This window comes from Notolabrus celidotus, chromosome 3, assembly GCF_009762535.1.
Source record: "Notolabrus celidotus isolate fNotCel1 chromosome 3, fNotCel1.pri, whole genome shotgun sequence".
NCBI classification, from domain to species: domain Eukaryota; kingdom Metazoa; phylum Chordata; class Actinopteri; order Labriformes; family Labridae; genus Notolabrus; species Notolabrus celidotus.
The window spans coordinates 8,330,510-8,355,153 of NC_048274.1; the positions used below are offsets into that span (position 1 = coordinate 8,330,510).

The 24,644-nt window shown below is 40.9% G+C and overlaps 1 protein-coding gene and 1 long non-coding RNA gene across 6 annotated transcripts in view; one reads left to right on the forward strand and one right to left on the reverse strand.

Annotated features, from left to right (window-relative positions):
- gpc5a (glypican 5a) overlaps positions 1-24,644 on the forward strand; it is a 175,906-nt gene that overhangs the window by 54,436 nt on the left and 96,826 nt on the right. The gene's annotated exons all lie outside the window — the stretch shown is intronic.
- On the reverse strand, positions 4,882-11,961 carry LOC117810713. The gene is made up of 3 exons (XR_004630837.1): positions 11,677-11,961; positions 6,469-6,704; positions 4,882-5,384 (listed from the first exon to the last, which is right to left on the reverse strand). It is a non-coding gene; the product is annotated as an uncharacterized LOC117810713 (long non-coding RNA).

The following is a 24,644-nucleotide window of genomic DNA, read 5'->3' on the forward strand; positions in this document are numbered from 1 at the left end:
GGTGTTGTGCTCACAGGGAGAATGAGGAACAACAGAGGAAATAGGACTCAACGTACAATACCTACACAACAAACTATCACATATTTTGCTGTTTTGCTTCAGGGTACCATTACAGGACCCTCTGATTTGTGCAGTGGAGCTACATATCACAACATAATACCTTTCCTATACCAAAAGCTGTAAATTGTCATCATTCATTTGTTCATTTCAGGCATATTTCACCAAATTTAGACTGTTTGGTGTTATTTAGATTTGAGGGCTTTGGCTTCTTGTAATAAACCTGCATGGCTGATGTTGGCTTCACCCCAAAGGAGCTATAAACATTCTCTGATAGTAGCCGAACCTTTCTAGCGAAAGAGCTTTTAAAAAACTTTTTCCATAGTAGCTTTTTAGCATCAAAGCAACATTAGCATTTGCTGCAGTTATTTTTATGTCCGCATGTTGAACACAAGCCAGTGACTGCCTCTCTTTTGTCCTTTGTGTTCATCTCCATCAACTCCAGAGTGCATCACTTGCCTGCATTGTTGCATAAGGACCTGTGTCCAATGACAGCTTTTTTTTTAACACTGGCTGCGTCCACAACCTCAGAGTCTGAGCGCTCCTCGCAGACACTGATTGATGCTAGGTTAGAAAAGTTGTGACACTTCTGCTTCAGTCAATCTTCATCTATAAAGGGCCAAATCACAACAAATGTTATCCTCAGACTCTTCAAAAACAGAGCAGGTCTAGACCGTATTCTCTGCTCTATTATTAACAAAGACCCAACATCAAGACAGGACAAGATCCAGTCCCATCTCACAGACAGGACTCAGTCTGATCTCATCTTAATCCACCATGAGCAGAGCACTTTGCAGCATTTAGCAAGTTCCAGTGGCAAGGACAAACTTCCTTTAACAGGCAGAAACCTCCAGCAGGACCAGACTCATGTTAGACACACATCTGCTGAGACCGTGTTGGAGAGAGGGATAGAGGGAGATGAAGAGAGAGAGAGATGATAGTGGTGAGACGGATAGTAGTAACTGTTGCCACTGGAGTCCAGCACTTGGCTTCCCATATTGGTGATTATTAAGTCTGAGTGAAATTACTCTGTATGGTTAAAGCTAGGGTTGGTAGCCATGGAAAACTAGCATGAATTCAAATGTAGCATTTCCTCAGGACTCTGTCTCTGTGAAGCACTTTGAATTGCATCATTTGTATGAAAGGTGCTCTATGAATAAAGATTGATTGATTGATTGATTCATAAAGTACAAGTAAATCAGAAGAAGATATTGAATCTGGGCTAGCATGAGCATCCTTTTTGACACGTACGCGGGTTAACATTTTCAAAATAAGGTCTCAATAAATGTGTTTATTATTCCTGCCCAAGTTAACAGCTGAATAAGTTGGAGGGTTATTCTCTTGCATCATTCACACAAGAAGACTGATCAAAACGTTTCTCCCGTTGAGGTGAAAAATAAAGCCGGGATGATTCCTGTAACTGTTTCAGTGTCGGTGATCTTCTCTGGTTAAGACTCCATCCCTGTCAGAGCTGAAAGGTTAGCACGTTCCCACATGCTTTCTCCATCCGTCATGGATACACACTCTAAAGGAATGGCAGGTTGCCATGCACTGCCTCTTTGTATCAACACACACACATGCATACACACACTTCTTCACACACACACACACACACTTCTTCACACACACACACACACACACACACACACACACACACACACACACACACACACACACACACATACACACACACACACACACACACACACACACACACACACACACACACACGGAGCACTAAGTCTTCTTTGTTTCTCTTTTGCAGTAACAGACTGACAAAGACAAAATTGCGTTTGTCAAGGGATTACAGGGAGCCTCGTTCCTTTCGAGTTGCTGCACATTTGATTCCTAATACAGTTTGACGTCTAATCATAAGAAAATCTATTTCTGAATATATTTTCCCACACTTCCTGCCAGTGGGGGACAACAACCAGGAGTTATAGCAGTGCTAAAAAGCTACAGCTTCAACAAGTAAGAAAGAGTGATGTTTTATTCATGATTACCTCCTCCGGTGTACACTCGCTTTAATTCGTCTCCACCTGCAGACTGTCTCACGGCTGCCAACACACACCAGGTGTTTGGCGCTGTGTTTATGCTTTCAAAGAGCCTTTTTCTAATTCGGTACAACAGTTTTTTTATTTCCATGATAATCAGGAAACTGACCTTGCCTGCTGTTGGAGTTTAACTTGAAGGGATCACTGCTGTGGGATCATTTTTTTTTTTGGTTTTACAGTACGATTTGTAGGAGATGCTTGAAGACAAGCGGGCAGATGAGAGCACGGCCTCTCTTGTAATAGGCCACCCTTCATACTGGAGTGGGTGTCTAAGCAGTGACCTTTGACCTTCCCCGTGTGTCTTTGCTGCCCGGTTAATCCTGAAGAGGTTAATGACATGGTAATAAGAGCGCTGGAGTCGCAGCTTCTCCTCGGTGTTAGCAGTTAGCTCAGACAATTATTCACAGAGAATTATTCTATAAATACAGAACTGAGCAGCTCTATCCAAACCTGTTTCATTCTCCTCTGTGATTTTCTCTTCTTCACTCCACTGTTTTGTCATTTGCTTATCTCTCATTTGTCTCATTTTCTCTTCCATCCATCCACTGGCTGTGAAGCTCAGGTGATTTGCCTTGGCTTAGCAGAAATGACAGCTTTTAAGCTCTTCTAATAGGAATCCACTGAAGAAGCATCAAGAGATTAGGTTATTCCAGCCTGCTCGGGAAACATACTTCTTCATTTGAGGGTTGTCAGAGTAAGCTTCGCTGCAGAACCCACACACGGTTCCCATCAGGGTACGGCATGTGTTGAAAGATAAAGAGTCCAACCTTTTACTGAGTGTTTAGAGACCATTGATTCAAACAAATTACACAACAATTTAGGGTTCTCATCACACGGCAGCATGTGGCTTCAAGTTTCAGAGTGATGTCTTCCTCTTAGACAAATTTAGATGAATGATTTGGAGGTAACAGGTTTTTACAAGAGCAAAGATTCGAGCAAAGACATTTCCTTACACCTTTTGACATTTGATTAGCATAAAACTTAAAGACTTTTCCTTATTTCACAAGAATCGTAAGGTCACAGCATTTTGGAGTGATGACATGTTTCAGAGGTATCACATTACCTCAGCAGGGATGTGATTCTGCCTGATTTTCCAACCTGGATAGTCGATCCATGCAACATCAAATATCTGTGAGGTTGTTATTTGGTGTTCGGCTCCAACTCAGCCAAGCTACAAACCACCTTGGCTGTTTGTATTAATTGAGAATGTACTCATAAGAAATGTAATAAGCATCTGTGAGCATAAAGCTAGCAACAAGGATGTGTTAAAGAGTATGAGAACATTTTAATGGGCACTGTGTTTTTATGTCTCAGGTTAAAAAAAGGAAGCTACCCTCTGTGATGATGTTGCACATTTTTTAAAGCTCCTGTTGATTTTGGCGCCCCCTGTGGACAAAGGGGTACATGCATGTGTAGTGTATTTTTACAAAGAATCTCACCCTGCTTTATTTCATCACTCATTAAAATTCTTACCTGAGTAAATGTTAAAAAAAAATGCTGTTTTTGGAGTTAATTTGTCCAAAACCTACTGACTCAGAATAATCAATATTGTTTCCAATAGTCTGATTTTCTTTTGTAGATCGTAAAGATGCAGCAATATTAATTTCAGTCTGGTTCGCAGACAGCTAAAAAGTCCCTAAAGTAGCTTTAACATTTCTATTTAAAAATAACACTACACAGCTATATAATCAGGATGTTGTGATTAATTTGAATACATAATGATAGACACAGTTGGCAGCAGAAGAATTGCTGTCTCATAGTTTTGTAGTTGGTTTCTGGAAATGTTGTCTTCGTGCTGACATTTTTTTATTTATATTTCTTAATTTTTAATTAAAAAGAACCCATTGAAACAGAGTTTTTATTTTAATTAATTTATTTTCAATTTGTTTTTATTTTTCTAAACATTTGAAGAAGAGTAATTTTTTCAGTTATATCTTTTTTTTTTGTGCATTTTTTTTTTCGATAGGACAGAAGTGACTATGGTTTATGGATACGTTGTGCTGTCATGCTTTAATTTTTACATTTTTTTTTATTACTTTTGTGTGTTTTTATTTTTTGTTAGTTATATTCTTCTGGTGGTTATTTGCCTTTATTTGATTGGACAGCTGAAGAGAGACAGGAAATATGGAGAGCAGATAGCGGGGGAGGCCATGCAGCAAATGGATCGAGGCAGGACTTCCGATCAACCTATCAATCTTTATTTATATAGCGCCAAATCCCAACAAATGATATATGAACACTCTTTCCATACAGAGCAGGTCTAGACTGTACTCTATGTTCTATTATTAACAAAGACCCAACATCAAGACAGGTTAAGATCCAGTCCCATCTTAAAGACAGGACTCAGTATGATCTCATCTTAATCCACCATGAGCAGAGCACTTTGCAGCATTTAGCAAGCTACAGTGGCAAGGACAAACTTCCTTTAACAAGCAGAAACCTCCAGCAGGACCAGACTCATGTTAGACACACATCTGCTGAGACCGAGTTGGAGAGAGGGGTGTTCTGGAAAGTTGGTCATCTGTAACTTTGTGCTTTGCATTTGTGGTTGTTATTGAGAGGCCTTTCTTCACAGCGTGGCTTTACTTTAATCTGTCTTTTCTGCAGCTTTGCAACAGTTTACTCATTAAAACATCAAACACAGAGTTACACCTCTCTGGTGCCTAACAGCCCATAAAACACATCAACCATGAAATATTTCCTTATTTGATAATAAAACCATGCACTCTGCTTATTTCTGACACTCATCACTTTTATTGCGTGTTAAGAAACAAGAGTTACTTCTTAAATATGTTAATGTAATGTAGGCTCTGAATAGGAGAAGCATGTTGAATGTATAGTGAAGTCTGTTGGAGCCCAAACAATGCTTGAGTAAAAACAAAGGTTGAGAGTAAATAGAGTCAGACTCATACTGCATGTACATACAGCAGGGATCTCTTCATAAAGTGCCTGAAATACTCTATGAGCTGGTAATCTTTGTTCAGCGCTCACGTTAATGCTCACTCTTCATCCATTAATAAACCTGCTGGCAGAGATATGGTCCCATTCAGTAAAATGACTGTGGTCATTACACTCGTAAATCCTGCAGCTCCAGGCCTGTTTTAGTGCTGCTGTGGCGCTCTCTGTCCAGCAGGTGGAGCTGTGCACATTGGGTTACACCCGCACACACTCGCACACACACACATCCCAGCCTCATGCCAGATTGCTGATCCTTCCTCTGCATCCGTTGTGATGATGTACGCCGTGCAGCGGTGCCTCTTATCCGCGTCGTCCCTGACAGTGACAGACAGAAAACAGAATTTAAGTGATAAACAGACACGCTACAGAACATCAAGTCTCTCACCGCCTCCTCCTGTGTTCGTTTTGCTGTGATGAACTGACCTAATTCCGAAAAAGAAATAACCTTTTAAACATGCGCTGTCAGATATATTATGCATAGCTGTCCTCTTAGTCACTCTCATGCGAGAAAGAAATAGAGTTGTTTCCCTCCATGGCATGAAAAAACAACTTTGGGGTAAAAATGTACTGTAGTATCCTCGGTGCCTAAGAGGCCAGCAAGAGTTCATGGAGGTGCAAAACAAATATAGCCAAGGGTTTTCTCTTTTTCCTGCCAGGGAACCAACTGTGTAATTTAATGTTTCTTCCTCAGACTGTGGCTCCCAAAACCAGCGTTATGGATGCTTCTGACACATTCCAGACTAAATCTTTCAACAGGAAAACACTGACACATTTGCACCCTTAAATGAGACAAGAAAAGGCTTATTGGGGAGTTTTGATTGAGAGAGAGAGAGAGAGGGAGGGAAAGATGAGAGGCAGAGGAAGAGGAGGAGAGAGGGGACGTTCTTGAAGAGCTTGCGACAGCTGGCTACTGCAGATAACCACAAAACCACCAGAGCACTTGAGGTCTGGGTGCTGCATGGCTAGAGTTCCACTCCAACATGACCTTATATCCTGCCCGGGTTTAGACGCAGGGGCTCGGTCAGAGTACCACATCCTGACGATTATCCCAAGTGACAGAATCAAGAACTCTGCCCGGCTGACTAAATTGAGTTCATAAGTCCCTCTCCAGTGTGTGTGTGTGCGCGTGTGTGCATGTGACACCGCTTTAGCCCCCCTCCCCGTTGTGTCGAATTATGCATGATTGCTCTGAACAGATAAATTTTCAATCTAGCTTTCTGGAAAAGGGAGATTTCATTTATTTGTGCTCAGATATTATCCCTGATGTTGCTGCAGGAGCTGCCAGCGAGAGAGAGGAAGAGAGGAGACTTTAAATTCAGAGTTGGCTGCTTGCAGGTGGTGCATGTATGTGTGTGTGTCTATCTACTATCATTCATTTTTCAGTGAGTCCACTCCCCACCTCGCGTTGGATGCCTGCCTCCAGCATCTGGAGCAGATTGTGACCCCGCAGAGTGCCAGGTAGCAGGACATTAACAGCCAAGGCCTTATTGTCCACTGATGAGCTGTCAGAGCACACACCCTCGCCCCGGTGTGTGATATCCGTTTGCCTCTGTCTACCGCGAGCACGCCAGACTCGGTCCCCGCGGAGCACTCTTCGTCTTTACCTCTAGATATAAATCAAAGGCCGCTGCAAAACTGGCAACAAAGAGTTGGAGGAGAGGTGAAGTTAATGCTCATGAAGGAGGGAGCGTGTCTTTACTGTGAGTGTGAGTGAGATCTATTTGTTTCCCAATAAAGACTTTAAGAATTGGAGGTGCTGACTAAAAACTCTGGCCTTGTGAATTAATCACAAGGACACAGTAATACTGTGCTGAAAACAAAAGCTGCTTCTCGCGCAGAGCAGTAAATAATAGACCCACAGAGAAACTCCAGCAATCGACTTCTACAGAAAAGATCCTGAAGTTTCTTTTCTAGTTTTCTTCCTGTGAGTATTCGACAAGATCATAAAGATGAACACAGAATAATCAATCAATCTTTATTTATATATCCCCAAATCACAACAAACATTATCTCAAGACACTTTTACAAACAGACTAGGTCTAGACCGTACTCTATGTTCTATTATTAACAAAGACCCAACATCAAGACAGAAAAGATCCAGTCCCATCTTACAAACAGGACTAACAAACAGGCTAGCATTTAGCAAGTTACAGTGGCAAGGACAAACTTCCTTTAACAGGCAGAAACCTCCAGCAGGACCAGACTCATGTTAGACACACATCTGCTGAGACCGTGTTGGAGAGAGGGATAGAGGGAGATGAAGAGAGCGAGATGATAGTGGTGAGATGGATAATAGTAGTAGTAGCAGCTAGAGTCTGGCACGTCCACAGCAGCAGAGATCCAGAGGAACCTACGAGACAAGGGAGCTCAGGGACTCCAGAAAGGTCTATGGTTAGTAACTTTAATGGGACAGGAAGAGTTAAAGTAAGAGACAGGCAGACAGAGGGGAGAGAGGGAAAGACAGAAGAGCAGTGTTTCATTTCCCTTAGCAGTCTAAGCCTATAACAGTCTAAGCCTATAACAGTCTAAGCCTATAGCAGCATAACTAAGGGCTGGTCCAAGCCTGAGCCCGCTCCAACTACTAAGCTTTTATCAAAAAGGAAAGTTTGAAGCCTACTCTTAAAAGTAGAGAGGGTGTCTGCCTCCCGGACCCTGACTGGTGGATGATTCCAAAGGAGAGGTGTCTGACAACTGAAGGCTCAACCTCCCATACTACTTTTAGAGACTCTAGGTACGATGAGCAGGCCTGCATGTTGGGAGCTTAGCGTTCTAGGGCGCTATGAGCTCTTTGGGATATGAAGGTGTCTGACCATTAAGAGCTTTAGAGCTCTAGTCTAGATTTTATGTGGAGTCAGTGTAGAGAAGTGTGCTCTCTCTTCCTGGCTCTAGTCAGTAATAAAAGCTTAGCACCTAATTCTGAATTCATCACTTTGCTGCAGTAGCTCTAAGCACGTCTGCACATGAATTAGAGCCGTGTGCCGTCTTATCAAGGGCGCCTTATTCCTCATCGACTCCGCGACTCCATGTGGACCGTATCCATGTTGGGTTCTGCTCCATAAGAGACTTAATTTCCCTCTCGCTGGAGTGCATCTGGAAACAAAGACGCTGGTATCTTTTTGTATCATTGTGTCGGTTTATCTTGCGGCTGCAGGCTTTTGACAATGTGTGTGGTTCCCCTCTGTTTCTTTGATTTTCCACTCATTTGTTAACTAAACATGCTTCCCATTTACCGGCACAAAGTGAAAAATGTAGTAGTCATTAAGTATTCATTACCTGTGCAATTTGTCTCTTCTTTATGCACTTTTAGCCTGGAGAATATTCTGAATGCGTAGGCAGCTCGCATTTGGAATATTGACAGCTTCTTAAAACAACACTAATGTTGCTCTGTGTTTTATTATTCATTATTCCACCTAAAATATAAAGTTACATTGTTGAGAATGTGCCTCTTTTAGTTGACATATTCCCCAAACGTGACTTTCTGCAGCATCACTGGAGCTCTGTTCTGTCTTTATCTGGGATTTTGTTCCCACAGAAGACTCAGCACCTCTTTATAAGTGGAAACCTACCTTTTAGCTCATGACCTAAGCTGAAAGCTGGGTGTGAATATGCTCTCATTAATCTCCCCCACACACACACATACACACACCACACACAGGTCTGAATCCTGAGGCTCCCTGAGACTTAATCGAAACAGCTCTTTCATTCCTCTGACGTAAACATAAACGTAACCAAACAACGGTGCCGGGATGTCCTCACACCACATTTCGCTCTCCTATCATTGTCCCTGTGATGTTGTCCAGCAGTCTCTATGGAAACGGGGCCCGCCTTATTAAAAAAAAAAAAAAAAAAAAAAAAAGTTTCACCTTCTCTGAGTCTGCCCTTTACCTGACAGCCAAGATAAACGAGCGGGGTCCAGGGAGGAAGGCAACACAAACATGCATCTCTGCTCAGTGGCCCGTGCTCATTGGCTCTCTGCTGGAAGCCCTTATTTACCTTAATGCTGGGAGGAGGCTGAAGAGGAGGAGGAGGAGGAGGAGGAGGAGGAGGAACCGAAAGATGTGTTTGTTTGTGTGTGTGTGTGTGTGTGTGTGTGAGGGTGTGTTGTGATTCCCCTCCTATCAACAACCTTGAACCCTCGCTGCAATAAAAAAAAGAAGAAAAAAGAAGCAAACAACTCTTTCTGGCCCCCATAATGCACGCGGGCCAGATGATGTCATATGTCACCTTCAGCTAATGAAGGTGATGATGACATGCATGAGCGCCGCATACGTTCGCCATCTGCTCGGTTCCAGCACGGTGGAGCCGCTCCTGCTACACAATGCTGCAGAGAGGAGGCGAGGCACGTCTGAGCGCCGCCGTTGCTGCCGCTGCCGAACCACGGTCCCTCGACGCGTGAGGAAAAAAAAACGCCGCCTGCATCCCGATGACTTACCGCCAGTTTAATCATACCTTCACGCCACAAAGTGACCGCTCTCTGAGGCCTCTTATTTTATATCACCTGAGCAAACAGCTCGACTCAGATGATGGGAGAGTGGTCACTGGAAGAACAATCACAGTAACACCTGCAGAGGCTTAAAACCAACTAATGTGGATAAATGATGTGTGAATTTGCAGCATTGGTTTGATATTATGGGACATTTATTTCTGCTTTCTTTTGCTTTAATAAGACGAAAGGTAAATGTTTGTACAGAAGTTAAGTTAACAACAAACATAAAATAGGTTATTATTAAATTACAGAATGAAACACCGTTAATATATATTCACCTTCCCTGACATTAACCTTTATGATTAATCTCCACGGGGGGTAAACTTTGTTGCAGTAACAGCAGACCTAACATTTTAATCACATATAAAGTAACGTATTTAAAGGAACATGAGTATGTTTCAAGTTAGAAGACCAGTGTTTGAAAAAACAGAGCAGAGCGAGGCTTGATGTGAAATAGTGCTGCAACCAAAGACTGTTTCATTACACAATCATCTACCGGCTGCGCTCGCTGTTATTAAATTAGTGTATAAATGTCAGAAGTTATCACCCAGAATGCACCACAGGAACAGAACGCTGGGTCTGCCAAACATGCATATTGGATGCAATAATATTAAACGCATAAAAAAGACAAATTTTACATTTGGAAAGCTCAAATTAGGAGATTTTTCTGTCCTTGCTCAGCTACAGTCTGGGTTTTGATTTGTTGATGACAGTTTGGCTCCTCTGCTGATCAATTTAGGCTTAAGATGAAATCATAATCAATGTATCATTCCCTCATAGATACCAGTTTAGTTTTGATTATCTGCTTTATTAATTATGCTTTAATTAAAATTAGTGTGTATATTAGACTTGGTGCATGTTTACTTTTGATTTTGTCGTACACACCTTGTCATAACCAAGCAGCAACCTCCTGCATTGGCTTCAATTCTCACAGCCAAAGTGCTAAAAACTGCAGTTCCTTGAGTGTCCACCAGAGGCTGGCTCCTGAAGTACCGGAAATCACATACACACCCATTCAAAAAAGCTGATCTTTACAGCAGAAATAAACATGTTTACAGCCTGGTGCAAAACATGATTTTAGTCTGATTAGCTCATTTCTCTAACGGCACACACTGTACGGGGGTGTATTTTTTATAACTTGTTATTTTTGAAGATATTAAACTTACAAGTTTTGCCCAAATAAGGGTGTGGCTGACTTGATTGAGAGGCGGGAACACTGTAGCTGTTAGCAAGGAGGCTCAAAGCCCGCCTCTTTACCTCACACTAGCTTGACAGACGTTAGGTTGAGTTCAGCATTTCCAATATGGCACCCGCCGACGATCGGCTTCAGAAACAGATGGGGGACGTCGTGGATACTACGTCCATTATTTATGCAGTCTATGATTAGTACATATTTGGAGGTTGTTAACTTGGAGCCAAATCCATGATTTATACTCAGTATCATGTCAACCTCGTTAAATGTGCCAGACTCGAGCTGCTACTCTCCGTCTCACCACTCTCATCTCTCTCTCTCTTCACCTCCCTCTATCCCTCTCTCCTACTCTGTCTCAGCAAATGTGTGTCTAACATGGGTCTGGTCCTGCTGGAGGTTTTCTGCCTGTTAAAGGAAGTTTGTCCATGCCACTGTAACTTGCTAAATGCTGCAAAGTGCTCTGCTCATGGTGGATTAAGATGAGATCAGACTGAGTCCTGTCTGTAAGATGGGACTGGATCTTATCCTGTCTTGAGGTTGGGTCTTTATTAATAATAGAACATAGAGTACGGTCTAGACCAACTCTGTTTGGAAAAAGTCTTCAGATAACATTTGTTGTGATTTGGCGATATATAAATAAAGATTGATAGATTGATATCGCTGACACATGATGGACCAATCAGGAAATACCTGGCTGCAGCCCTGCATGTCCATGACTGACAACATTAGAAAAGATAAGATATACTTTAATGTTCTTTTAGGGGAATTTGTTGTGGAACCAAAATCGTATATACTCCATAACACTCAACATACAGCAGTTTAAAAATATACGGAATTCATTTGCATTTTTTAAATGTGAATAAGATGAAGGAATTCATTTAATACATTTGAAACTCACTGTCCATCTTTACGCATAATTTTTCCCTTACTTTGATTGATTCTCGTGTTGATTCCTCAGTGAAAATTGCCTCCTCAGATTGATTACAATGAGAAGCAGAAGCCACTTTGCTGTAGCTGCAGATTATGAAAGATTTGATTGACAGGTGCTTGACTCCAGCTGTTCAGCCGTGTGTAAAAAAGGCGACTGAAGATGATCTTTGGATAACATCAGATGACCTTTGAGAGCTTCAGAAGCTATCCGTCTCCACGGGGCTACTCTCCTCCTCTTGTCATGTTCAGACGTTCTTTTTTTCTCCATATTCCTCTCTTCTCTCTCTTTCCTATCTCCCCCCCTTTTCTCTCTCCCTGCATTCGTGTCTGGCGAGTGGAGTTTCTGCGAGTTGGCAGCCTATATCTGATCCCGAAGTAATTTACTGGTCGAGATAAGGAAGTGGTGCGCGCAGTCTTTTGTTGTAGTCCTTTCTGACAGGGCAATCTGAAGCCCACAGAGACCAAATGGAGGAAATATTTGGCTGCAGGTAGGAGGAAAATGTGAAGTTTTTGGTTAGAAAAAAAGTATAGATATTCAAGATTCCTATTTCCTGTTGAGATGAAGTCAAAATATCTGTAAAAAAACTCAGTAGACCAAGAAATAAGGGCTTATTTATCAATCAATCAGACTTTATTTGAAAATTACTTTTCATACAATGATACTTTAATACAAAGTGCTGTACAAAAAAAAAATATAATGGTAGAATAGATTAAAAATACAAAAAAGAAGACCCCCCTCCATCCCAAACCCACCCACAATCCATTTGTGATGTTAAGAACATACTGTATAAAAATAATAAAATAAAAGTTAAGTATAAATAAGAAATACAAATAAAACAATAACGATAAAAAAATTAGAATAGAATAAAATATAATAAATACAATAAAAATGAGAATACACTTAATAAAAAATAAGAATGAGATAAGAAATAAAAATAAAACAATAATAATAAGAATAAATTAAAAATAAGAATAAAATAAAATATAAAATTACAATAAAAAATAAGAAAGAAAAAAATCTAATAAGAAATAAGAACTAAATAAAATATATAAATTAATAATGCAAAGAAATTAATTATAGGTGTCCATTAAAACCTAAAATATAATTTTATTGTCTTTATTTAAGCATGACCTCATATTGGTTCATATGAGAAGCATGTGTGTGTATGTGTGTGTCGTGTTTGGTCCAGTTTTAGCCAGCAGAGCACTTTTTTTCACCTCAGCTCAGGCAGGCAGGCAGGCAGGCATTGCCTCAGGGGTATGTTAGAGAAATGCTGCTCTGCTGTGGGCAAAGAGAAATATGAAAGAGACCCTAAATCAAGACACAGGGCCCCATGAATCATGTCAGCCGGCGTGCTGAAGAAGAGGGATGAGACCATCTGTAGCAGCATATGAATGGCTAACTGACTCACAGTGCTGTTGACACAAGCTGAAGAAGTGTGAAGAGGTTGTGAAGATTAGCGCCGCTGCTCGCTGCATAGCCTGGAAACCTGCTCCAGTCAAAAAATGAGCAAACCCAAATACGCAGCGCGCTCCATTCGTCACCCTGACATTTTACTGAATTGCAGTGGGGTAGTTTTTTTTTTTTATGTGTGTGTGTTATAAAATGAGATAAATTCTCATTACAACACACATACAGCACCTTTTTCATGCAGTGTGAATTGTTAGCCTGCCTCTTCCTGAAGTTGCAACCTGTTTTTTGTCCTCTCTTTGTTGTGTGAGCGGTTATGGATGCCAAGGTGCTTCACAGGCTGATTTAACAAGAAGGTCTCTGTGCACACAACTCTGAACCTCATGTTTCATACTGCCATGTTTTTAGATTGTCATGCATTGTTTTAAAGATTTAATTAGGGGATGAAATTATAAGATTAGTCAACATTTAAAAAATAATTATTCAAACTTTGTATTTTTGGTTAAAACAGCTGAAGAGAGGAAATCTGGGGTGTCCAGGAAGCAAAACCAGCGTCCTCTGTGACTAGGACTCACGATTACTTGGTTGTGAGGCTACAATGTCAAATTTTGCAGCTTCCTTCATTATATTTGATTGTAAACTGAATATCTTTGGCTTCAAAGGGTAAGCCAGACTGAACACAACATTTTAATGGGGCAGTTGTGGCTCATTGGTAGAGTTGCAGGGATCCATCCCAGCCCCTGCAGTCCACATGTCACGGTGTCCTTGGGCGAGACATTGAACCCCAAATTGCTCTGGAGCGGTGTAGACAGTGGTGTGTGTGTGTGAAGAGGATTGATGGGCACTTTACATCGCAGAGGGTCCACTAACACTCGTTTCGGACTGTCATTTCTTGCTTTGGTGACATGATTAGTGAAAGAGTTGTGGTGTTACCTGTTTTAGCTGGCATGTCATTGGCACAGTTTGCCGTGCACGCTGCTCTGTTTATGTCAGACTGTAGTTCGCCCAAATATCTTAACTAATGGAGCTGAGTGGCCTTTCTTGTCGAGCATTTTCACTCTGCTTTACAGCCTGGTTCAAAAAACAGCTTCGGTCTATGTGGTTCATTTCTCAATCAGCACACACTGTACAGGGGGTGAATTTTTCTAAAGCCATGATTCAGAAGATATTAAGATTACAAGTTTTTGCCCAAATAAGGACATGACTGACTTGACTCACAGGAGCTGGAGTCGTGACCAAGGTTTTCCCACAGTAATTACTGAATCAAGGATTCTCCTCCTCCTCTCCTCATCCATGTTGTCTTTCTGGTCCTCTGAAAACCTCTGACCTGTTGACTCCAGGCCTGGCTCCACTCATCATGACGATCTGTTGTTGTAGTTAAGTGAAATACGATCTGGTGATAACACAGAGTGTTTTATTCTAAAAATGAACCAGATGTTTTAATTTTGTTTTGGTGCCTGACTTCCTGTCCCGCTCCATCTGCTCTGTTGAGATTAATGCGTCGTGAATAGAAGTCTTGAGTATCTGCTCTGGAGGGCTCCGACCTGCCGGATCAGAGCCAAAACGCAACAGAATGGATCCAGTGGAAGTTAACACATTGACTAGAGTAGAAACCTATCAGATCTGGTGCTGTGGTTGATCTGGTGGAATTAGCTGTTACTTTGCAACATGATTCCCTCTTCAATGCGTCTTCTTCTTCTGTGTGGCAACTACTGTTTAAGGCACATTAGCGCCCCTAACTTTCCAATGGTTGGGGGGTGTAATTACAGATTTCATTTTATTGAATTATTACAATAATTGTTGTTTCTGTTTTATCGCCCAGCCCTACAGATGCCATATGGATGCAGGTCAATTTACTGTTTATGTTATGTAAGGTTACTGTAACAGACATTTAACCCTTTTATAGAAAAAAAACCAGTTGCCTGAACTATTGATACCTACAATAATACTTACATCATAGATTTAATTCATATTGTTTTGTTTACATCTGTTAAACTTCATATATATATACTCCTGTAGTGAGACTTGTGTTCATGTATAGAGGGACTGTTTTGATTACATTCATCTTCTGAGCTCCTCTCTGCTGTCGTGTCCTCTTTGGCTTCTGTCCTTTGTTTGACACTTTATTACACAGGTGTGCCCAATTACTTTTCCCATGTGGTCCTTAATGAAGTCATTCGTTATAAATTAAGACTTGGTTATTCAAATGAGGGTCTAAAGCTGTCGTATGGTCTTCAAACATGGACGCCCTGAGAAACAGTTTTGATTTAAGGATAAACGAACACAGCTGGACTCATTTACTGTCGTTCTCTAAAAGCTGGAAGTCGTTGAAGGAAAAGTGTTAGATTGCTGATTATCCAAGCAGATGAGGTTGGCTGTCGTGAACACCTCCTTAACAATAGTTGATTAATTACAACACTTAATCATAAAATAAGATGAGGATCCATACTTGTTGACACCTCGCAGCTCAGGAGCGTCAAACATGTGATGCTCTTCGATTAACTCGCTCTAAAACAGGTAATCTTACAAAAATATAATTTTAATTAGATCTACACCGAGGGTCAGGCGTGTAAAGGGAGAATTAATTGTCACTGTGAAGCAAACAAATTTGTCCTCCAAAGAAAAACAACTATGGAGACGTTGTTGTGACGGTTTAATTACACTGACACCACCCTGTTGTTAAAGAATGTTGTGGGAGCTGTAAATCTGTGTCTCTGAAAATGAAGCGTGCTCAACAGAGAGCTCAGGTCATAAAACATTGTTACAGGACAGGTGATATTTACAGAACCTCAGGACCAATATTTGGGCTTATAATAAGACGGTTTTCTTTTACCTTGACATGTTTCGACTACAAACTTCCTGCAGTCTTCTTCAGAGGAGTCACATGATGTTGTTGTGATGCTGTCAGCTGATTTATAGAGGTTTGGTCGGCTACCTTAGGTTAGCATCCCAGGTGTGTGACAGCATGTAGGCCCCCTCATCCAATGCTGATATCTGCAGGTCTAGACCGCACTCTATGTTCTATTATTAACAAAGACCCAACATCAAGACAGGATAAGATCCAGTCCCATCTTACAGACAGGACTCAGTCTGATCTCATCTTAATCCACCATGAGCAGAGCACTTTGCAGCATTTAGCAAGTTACAGTGGCAAGGACAAACTTCTTTTAACAGGCAGAAACCTCCAGCAGGACCAGACGCATGCTAGACACACATCTGCTGAGACCGTGTTGGAGAGAGGGACAGAGGGAGACGAAGAGAGAGAGAGAGCTGTAGCAGCTGGAGTCTGGCATGTCTACAGCAGCAGGCCGTCTACGGCAGAGATCCAGAGGAACCTATGAGACAAGGGAGCTCATGGACTCCAGAAAGGTCTATGGTTAGTAACTTTAATGGGACAGGAAGAGTTAAAGTAAGTGGCAGGTAGACAGAGGAGAGAGAGGGAGAGACAGGAGACCAGTGTTTCATTTCCCCTGGCAGCCTAAGCCTATAGCAGTCTAAGCCTATAACAGTTTAGGCCTATAGTGGCATAACTAAGAGCTGGTCCAAGCCTGAGCCAGCTCTAACTATAAGCTTTATTAAAAAGGAAAGTTTGAAGCCTACTCTTAAAAGTAGAGAGGGTGTCTGCCTCCTGGATCCTGACTGGTAGATGATTCCAAAGGAGAGGTGCTTGATAGCTGAAGACTCGACCTCCCATACTACTTTTAAAGATTTTAGGTAATGTAAGTAAAAAGTTCTGGTTATCTAAACAAGCAAAAGCTAATTTGTGCTCAGCAAACATCAGAAAGATGGATTGCATTCATCCTAAAGTCCAAAGTCAACAAGGAATCTTATTACAGTGAATGATATCATAGTTTGTGCTAATAGTATCAGCTGAATCTGTGCTCTTTAAATGAATACACTCACTTTAATCCTACTTTGTGAAATGATGGGAGCACATCATCCAAAACAGCACAGCCTGTTTGTTCAACATTTTGTTGAATATGCTAATAGCAAATTAGCACCAGAATCCCATGAATCAACTGATGCACTTGTTTGTTTACTGTTTATCCACATTACTTCTCATCCCCTCTTTAAATGAATAAATGCGTTGTTCAAAGCTTGGAATAAAAAAAAAGAGAAAAGGAACGCACTGCAGCTGTGAGCGCAGCGACTAAACACTGATGTTTGTGTAATATTTCCTTAATTACAAAATGAAGTTCAACAGAAAGGGACACCTGAAGGGAAAACATGGTGACTGATTTAGTATCAAACAGGGAGCGATTGAGAGATAGGTGTGATTGTGATGGATCATGGGGGATTTCCAGAAGCAGTCTTACGAGTCATACCGGGGGGGGAGGGATGTGTTTTAGCAGCTGTATTGTGCTCCTGTGATTGGTCACACTGAGACGCGTGTGGGAGATACCGTGTGGAAACATAAACACAGATAAGCCCATCACAGGCTGAAAGGAGAGATGCTATACTGTATGTGATCAGTGGACTATAAAATTGACTTAGAGCGAGCAGTTTTACTGTCACTCCGGAAAGATTGGTGATATGACATGTGAGGAAAATGTTAAACAATCGTTCTATATTTTATCTCCGGCTCTACTTTCCGCTTTGTTTTCAGTTTCCAGTTTATTAAGCACTTCTATCTTCAACTCAGGCAATCTGATGTAACAGACAGGCAGTAAATCTTCCCTTCATAAAGGCTATAATCAGGGCTGCTGTGGTAAATAAAAGGGTTTGTCTGGCCTTTTACCTCAGCTGCTCTATTTTATCTTCAGGGATGGAGACGGGTGAATGGATCGTCCCATCAGTCAGTTTGTAAAAATACAATCTCTATTCAAACAGTCTTTATGCTCTTGTTTAGATTAAAACATTTAAACTCATTAATGTGGAATTGATATTTACACTCAAAGCAACAATTTGGCTTCTAACCAATTATCTCTTTTCAATTGATAATCACTGGAGATGTACAGATTGTGTTTGCAGAATTACTTTTGTAAACAAGCTTTTAATACAAACAAAACAACCTCAGCCTGACCCCTGTGGGCAAAGTGGGAAGTTTCATCTCATATTATGCAGTGCATGTTTATATTGTGTCCTCCTCCTTTTTTGTTTAAAATCTCCAACATATAATCCACAATTTCTGGTGTGGAAAACTAATTTGAAACCAACCCCCCTACTAGGGGTGATGAGCATATAAAATAATGGTAAAGAGGCAGCAGTATTGAGTTCAGACTGAGTCCTAACTTCCTAAAAACTCCTCACTGGAGCTTTAAGGGCCTGTGTCCACTGACTGCATCTTTCTTATGCTTGCAGTGCCCATGAACTCCATTTCAGAGCACATCTTACCAACGCTTAATGCTTCCCTAAGTAATGACTGAATAGTCTGTTTTTGAAATGTTTGTTTACTTCATATTTGCGTCACTCAACGGCATATTATAAGAAAACACACAAAGGCTAACGTCAGACTTCCACCAGATCCGTGTCCAGTCTGTCCCTGATAAGCTGCAATGTCTTTATGGTCCTCTGAAAACCTCTGACCTGTTGACTCCAGGCCTGGCTCCGCCCATCATGACGGTTTGTTGTTGTAGTTAAGTGAAAAACGATCTGGTGATAACACAGAGTGTTTTATTCTGAAAATTAACCGGATGTTTTGATTTTGTTTTGTTGCCTGACTTCCTGTCCCGCTCCATCTGCTCTGTTGAGATTGATGCGCCATGCTGCAGCGTCCAACAAAGATAGAAGTCTTGTCTATTTGATCCGGAGGGCTCCGACCCACTGGATTAGAGACAGAGCTGGAACGCAACGCAACGCAACGGATCCAGTGGAAGTTAACACATTGACTAGAATAGAAACCTATCGGATCCTGTGCTGTGACGGACTGGACATGGATCTAGTGAAATTTGGCCGTAAGACTTGTGCGGATAAGGATTGGCAGAAGCTCTAAACCTCTGATGGACTGAAGAAGAGCTGTTTGAAAGCTGCTTCAGAATATAATCATAGCTCTGAGTTAAACAGTCTTCAAGTGAGTTAACCTGAATGAAATCTTTGTCTTGCTGCGGCTCCACTGTATTGCTTATCTCATTAAATGTTCTTATTTCCTTCCTTATTTATACCAATGAGAATAGATGAAGTATTGGGAGTGTTCTCTGTATTTCTGTGTCGTGCATATTAATAAACAAACAGTATAAAAGTCATGCAGCACTGCTCTTTGTACAAAACAACATTTCCACCCACACTTTCCATTGAGTCTGCTTCTCTGCAGCTGCACTCGTTTGCCTTCCAATGATTTCTGTCAATCTTTTAAATATGGAGACAAACAGACTCCTTAATCTTAGGAAGCCTTGAACGCAGCTCAGATCACTCTGACTGGTGTTTTGCAGCCGTCATTCACCTTGGAGCTTTGGAGTGCAGCATTGGAAACAGTTTTTTTTTTTTTTTTTTCTCCGTGGCTCTTTCAGGCGAGGTTACACCGAGTGAAAAGAAGAATGAGGCTGAGAGCAAATATCCACAAACAGCTTCTCAGAGGTGATTAGACTGTTGGTATTTCTCCCCCTCCTTCCTCCTCTTTGCCAATGTGTTGTTTACTGCTGTGGATGAACACTGCTCTCTCAGAGGTGTAGTGACATGCCGTGGTTCTCAGAGTCTGTGGCTGGAGAAACAGCAGATGTGGCGGCTTGTTCCTGCCACCTGTGGTACAACGATCAGAGACGTGGGGACAGAAACTTAAACACACAGAGCATTCTGGGGCTTGAAACAAAGACTAAGTGGTGTTTGTTTGTGTCGGATGAGACTACGAATATGGATCAGTTACTGTGTGCTGAGCAATGTTTACTGAATGCATCCCTATCTGCTTTTTAAGTGTCTGATGTTATGTTAATTTCCTCTAGGCTAGCTTAGAACAATGAACTTGGTCTCAGCAGATGTGTGTCTAACATGAGTTTGGTCCTGCTTTAGGTTTCTGCCTGTTAAAGGAAGTTTGTCCTTGCCACTGTAACTTGCTAAATGCTGCAAAGTGCTCTGCTCATGGTGGATTAAGATGAGATCAGACTGAGTCCTGTCTGTAAGATGGGACTGGATCTTATCCTGTCTTGATGTTGGGTCTTTGTTAATAATAGAACATAGAGTACGGTCTAGACCTGCTCTGTTTGGAAAGAGTCTGAGGATAACGTTCGTAGGGATTTGGCACTATATGACTAAAAAGCTGTGTTAAATACTTGATTCTGAGTTGTAAACATAATGATGTCATTAACTTTGAATAACAAAGGCATCATCAGTGACAACCTGATGATCACATATTGTTATTATGTTATTGGGACTTTTCATTCGAGTTGAACTTTACTTTGACCTTGTTCATTCACAGAAGAACTGATCCCACAAAGTGAATTAGGATCTCACTTTACATTATTTGTTGTTATTGCAGTAAATAATACAAAGCTTTCTTCTGCCTCTACCTTTAACTCACAGAAACAAACATGCTTTTAATAAACTATTTTTAGTTTTCAGTGTAAAACTTTAGTGCCTGCAGAGATCTCTCTGTGTTCACCTCCATGCTTTCTAAATGACTTTTGAAATTGTGTTCTTCCTCCTGTTCATATCTTTGAACAGTAAAGGGCTGATCGCCTGCAGTCAGCAGGAGCTGAAGCACTGCTGAGCATAGCACTGACAAATTACATGTTATTACCCTGCTTAAATATCCAGGCAGGAGAGTGCTGGAGCTTACTTCTTCAGGCCTTATTACAGTTCATTTGTGATGCTCTGGCTCCGCTGCCGGGTAGGATACAGGAGACACCTCGTTATAAAGCAGTGCCATTGTGAGAGGAAGTCCAATCACAGCCTAAGTGTTTACTTTAAAGCTGACATCCTGGCTGCCTCGGCTGTTTGATAGCCTGTGAATAAAGCTGTTCCTCCAGGCGAGTTGACTTGTTTATGCATGTTTACAGAACTCCTCATAAATTCCTAATCATCCTCTCAACATTTTTTACTCTGCATCTCCGTGAAGCAGGTGTAGAGATTCGGACATGCTTGGTCACTGGATGAGTACGGCTAAGACGAGTAAGCCTCTTAAGTTTTGTGCCAGAGAGAAGAAAAACGGCGGAGTGATGATTTAGATAATCTGCGATAGACGGAGACAGAGAATGTGAGCTTCTGCAGGATATTTATTTCTGTTCAGACAAATTAAACTTTCATACTCGTGGATTTACATTCACTGTAAAGAAAACACAGCAGAACATTATTTTGAATGTGAGGATGTTTATCACTGATCTCATAAAAGCTCTGATGAGTCTTTTATTGTCTGCCCTGCTCTTACCACATCTGTTTAATCTGGAGCATTATTGCCCTTTGGAGGCATTAAGATCTTTAAAAATTCTCTCTTTTGGTGACCATCTGTTTTTATGAGGCCATTCCGGCTCCTAGATAGGCAACTTCTCCATTTGTCCTTATTACCCTCCATAAAACTCAAATATTTAAGAGGTGTTATAAAAGTTCCATTGCCATTTGAGGACTTCTGATATCTATTTGGCATTAACAGCATGCATGATGCAGTAGCTCATATGCACACAGAGCCACTTAGCCCAGCGAGGAAATTATCGGTCCAATATAACATGCTCTTTACAACCCTAATAATGGATTCCTGTGAATGAGAGATAGGTGCCATTTTGGGCAGCGGTGCTAAGAGAGGTGCGGCACCATATGCTGGCATTTGTTTATGTAAATGTGTTTGAAGGGTTGGAGGAGAGCTGTGCATGTGCAGCTTTACTCTGATAGTTTAGCTGTGGATGTCAGGGAGAGGCTGGTGAACCAAGTAGCTGCCTTACACAGATAATGGGGATGGACAATGATTTTTGAATATTCTTTCACTTAGTAAAAATCCAAAAGTTACTTCCAATATTTTTCTCATTTTAAAAGTAAAATTTTTCAACGTTTTTACCGGTGCCTGGGTGTAATACAGAGCGTCTTACGGCTGTTTGCTAATCGCATTAAGATAAGATAAGATAAGATAAGATAAGATAGTCCTTTATTCGTCCCACTAAAGGGAAATTTAAGTGTCACAGCAGCAAAGTAGACAGTGCAAAAGAGTATAAAGAAGAACAGGGAGAATTAAATAGCAAAAGAGGAAGAAAACATAAGCAATAGTTGCAGTGATTTTTTCCATTTCTGAATCTCACACTACTACACACGAAATTCCAGAGACTGAGCATGGCTGTAAAATGTAAACACACACACACATCACAGAAACACAGGCGTAATGATCGAGACAGACGCTGTCAGTGCCCGCTACTAGCAGCACCTCATCCTGCTAGGCTGATTTATACACCGGACGCCCGGGTAGCTCCTGTACCTACGCAGAGGCCTACACACGTAGTTGATGTGAATCTCCTCCAAAATGTAACCACCAGTGGAATCGATGCAGACCACAAGCCCCATGATTGGTCCACTCGGCGGCATTGTATTTCCCACATTTACAGCCCTTCCGGGATCCCCGCTCATCGGCCGCACATCTGCCGTGTATTTCATCTCCTCCTGTCTATTCCCCCCTGTAATCATGTCTGTATGATAAACAGCGACATATATCAGCTGTAGATTAACATAACACGCAATTCGATTATTCGAACAATCGTCGAATAGATGCCAATGATTATGGAATAGTATGTTGGCTTAAAATGTCCATCTCTAATGCATACATACACGTTTTTTCAACCTCAGATGGACACAAGCATTGTTTCCACACTTGCATAATTATAAACGCATGCTTTATTAAAACAAAGACTTTAATACCACTGCAAGTTAACACTAAAACAGGCAGGTGGCATTTTGTTGTTTGTTGTTGAGAGAATTAAAAAAATAAATGAACTCCAGTATTGATTTGACCTGGGCAGCTTTTACATACTGTCAGCTCACACAGTGCTCTCCTGCTGTGTTGGGATCTTGGGGCTCTGCCATCTGAAAAGTGTGTGTTATAACTTCCCCGAGCATTAACATGAAAGAACAAACAAACAAACCAACACCAAATGCATAAAGATCCTCTCTTTAAGCTGTTGTATCATTGCCAAAGAGACAGAGTGGGCTCATAAATCTGACATCAAAGGCATTAGAAGCATTATCAAACATTTTACCCATGTGGACGGACTCACTTCAAATAGTCCGACTGTTTCTCCTGCACGACATGTCGACTTATTTCTTTCAGGAAAGAAAAACGGCTGCATGTATTACACTTACTGGAAGCTTTCTTTCCAATATGAGACCTTTAGAAATCAATATGCACTTTGTGTGAGCAAATTCAGACGTTTGTTTTGAGCTGTGCATTGCTTTTCCACAATGTAGCACAGACATCATATAGGTTGGAGGATAAATATGGCCTAACTACCTTAAACAAAAGGTTTCAGTGTGTCAGAGGAATGTGTTCGCTGTCCTTGTGTTGTGGCTATTTCATTATCAGTGCCATTACTGTTGGAGCTCGGGATTCATCTGAGGAATTGTAGTAATTTTACGCTTGCAGCTTTTCAAACAAAGGAAGAGACGATCATTAAACCAGTACAAGACCAAAGCCAGACCTTGGCTTAGCTTTAACATTCACACTTACTAAGTTTCAGATGGATACACATTATCTTATGTCTCCTGTTATTGCCTTTATCAAACTTTCAATCAAATTAAAATAGACTTTATTTATAAAGCACTTTTCATACAGTGACATTGTAACACAAAGTGCTGTACATAAAAACAACTTAAAGTAGAATAAATTACAAAAAAAAAATATATAAAAATAAAAATAAAAAGACACACCCCCATCCTAAAATTAAGAACACAATATATGCAACAATAAGAATAATAACAATAAAAAAAATAATAATAATAAAATGAAAAATAAAAAAGAAGTTGCAGAACGAACTGTTGAAATGCTGTCATGATGTTCTAATGAGGAAATACTGGAGGTAAAATAAGATTTTAAAACACAACACAGGAAATGAAACTCACCAAAATAAAATACACTTCTAAGATAAGAAAACGCAAAAATATTAAACCATTAAAAGAAGTAAGATGCTATACTTAAAATAAATAAATAAATACATAAAATAAAATGAAAAGTTACAAAAATTTTAACTAGATAAAATAAATAAATAAATAAATAAATAAATAAATAAATAAATGTGAAATAAAACTGTTATAGGAATAAAACTCAGTTAAAAGAGAGACTAAAAAGGTAGGCCTTTAGTTTGCTCTTGAAAATGTTTGTGGGGCGCTGGTGGCCTAGTGGTCTAAGCGCCCCACGTATAGAGGCTATAGTCCCTGTCGCAGAGGCCTCGGTTCAACTCCCGGCTGGTCGACTCCCGGCCTGTCGACCATCCACTGCATGTCTTCCCCCACTCTCTACTCCCCACATTTCCTGTCTCTCTTCAGCTGTCCTGTCAATAAAGGCAATAAAGCCAAAAAATATAACTTTAAAAAAAAATAAAAATGTTTGTGCACATCAAGGCTAAATTTTCTCTCTACATGTCTTTAAAAACGTAGTCCTGGGTTCTTTGTTCCCGCCTCTCTGTCAAACAAACACTTGGCATGACAGGCATGCCA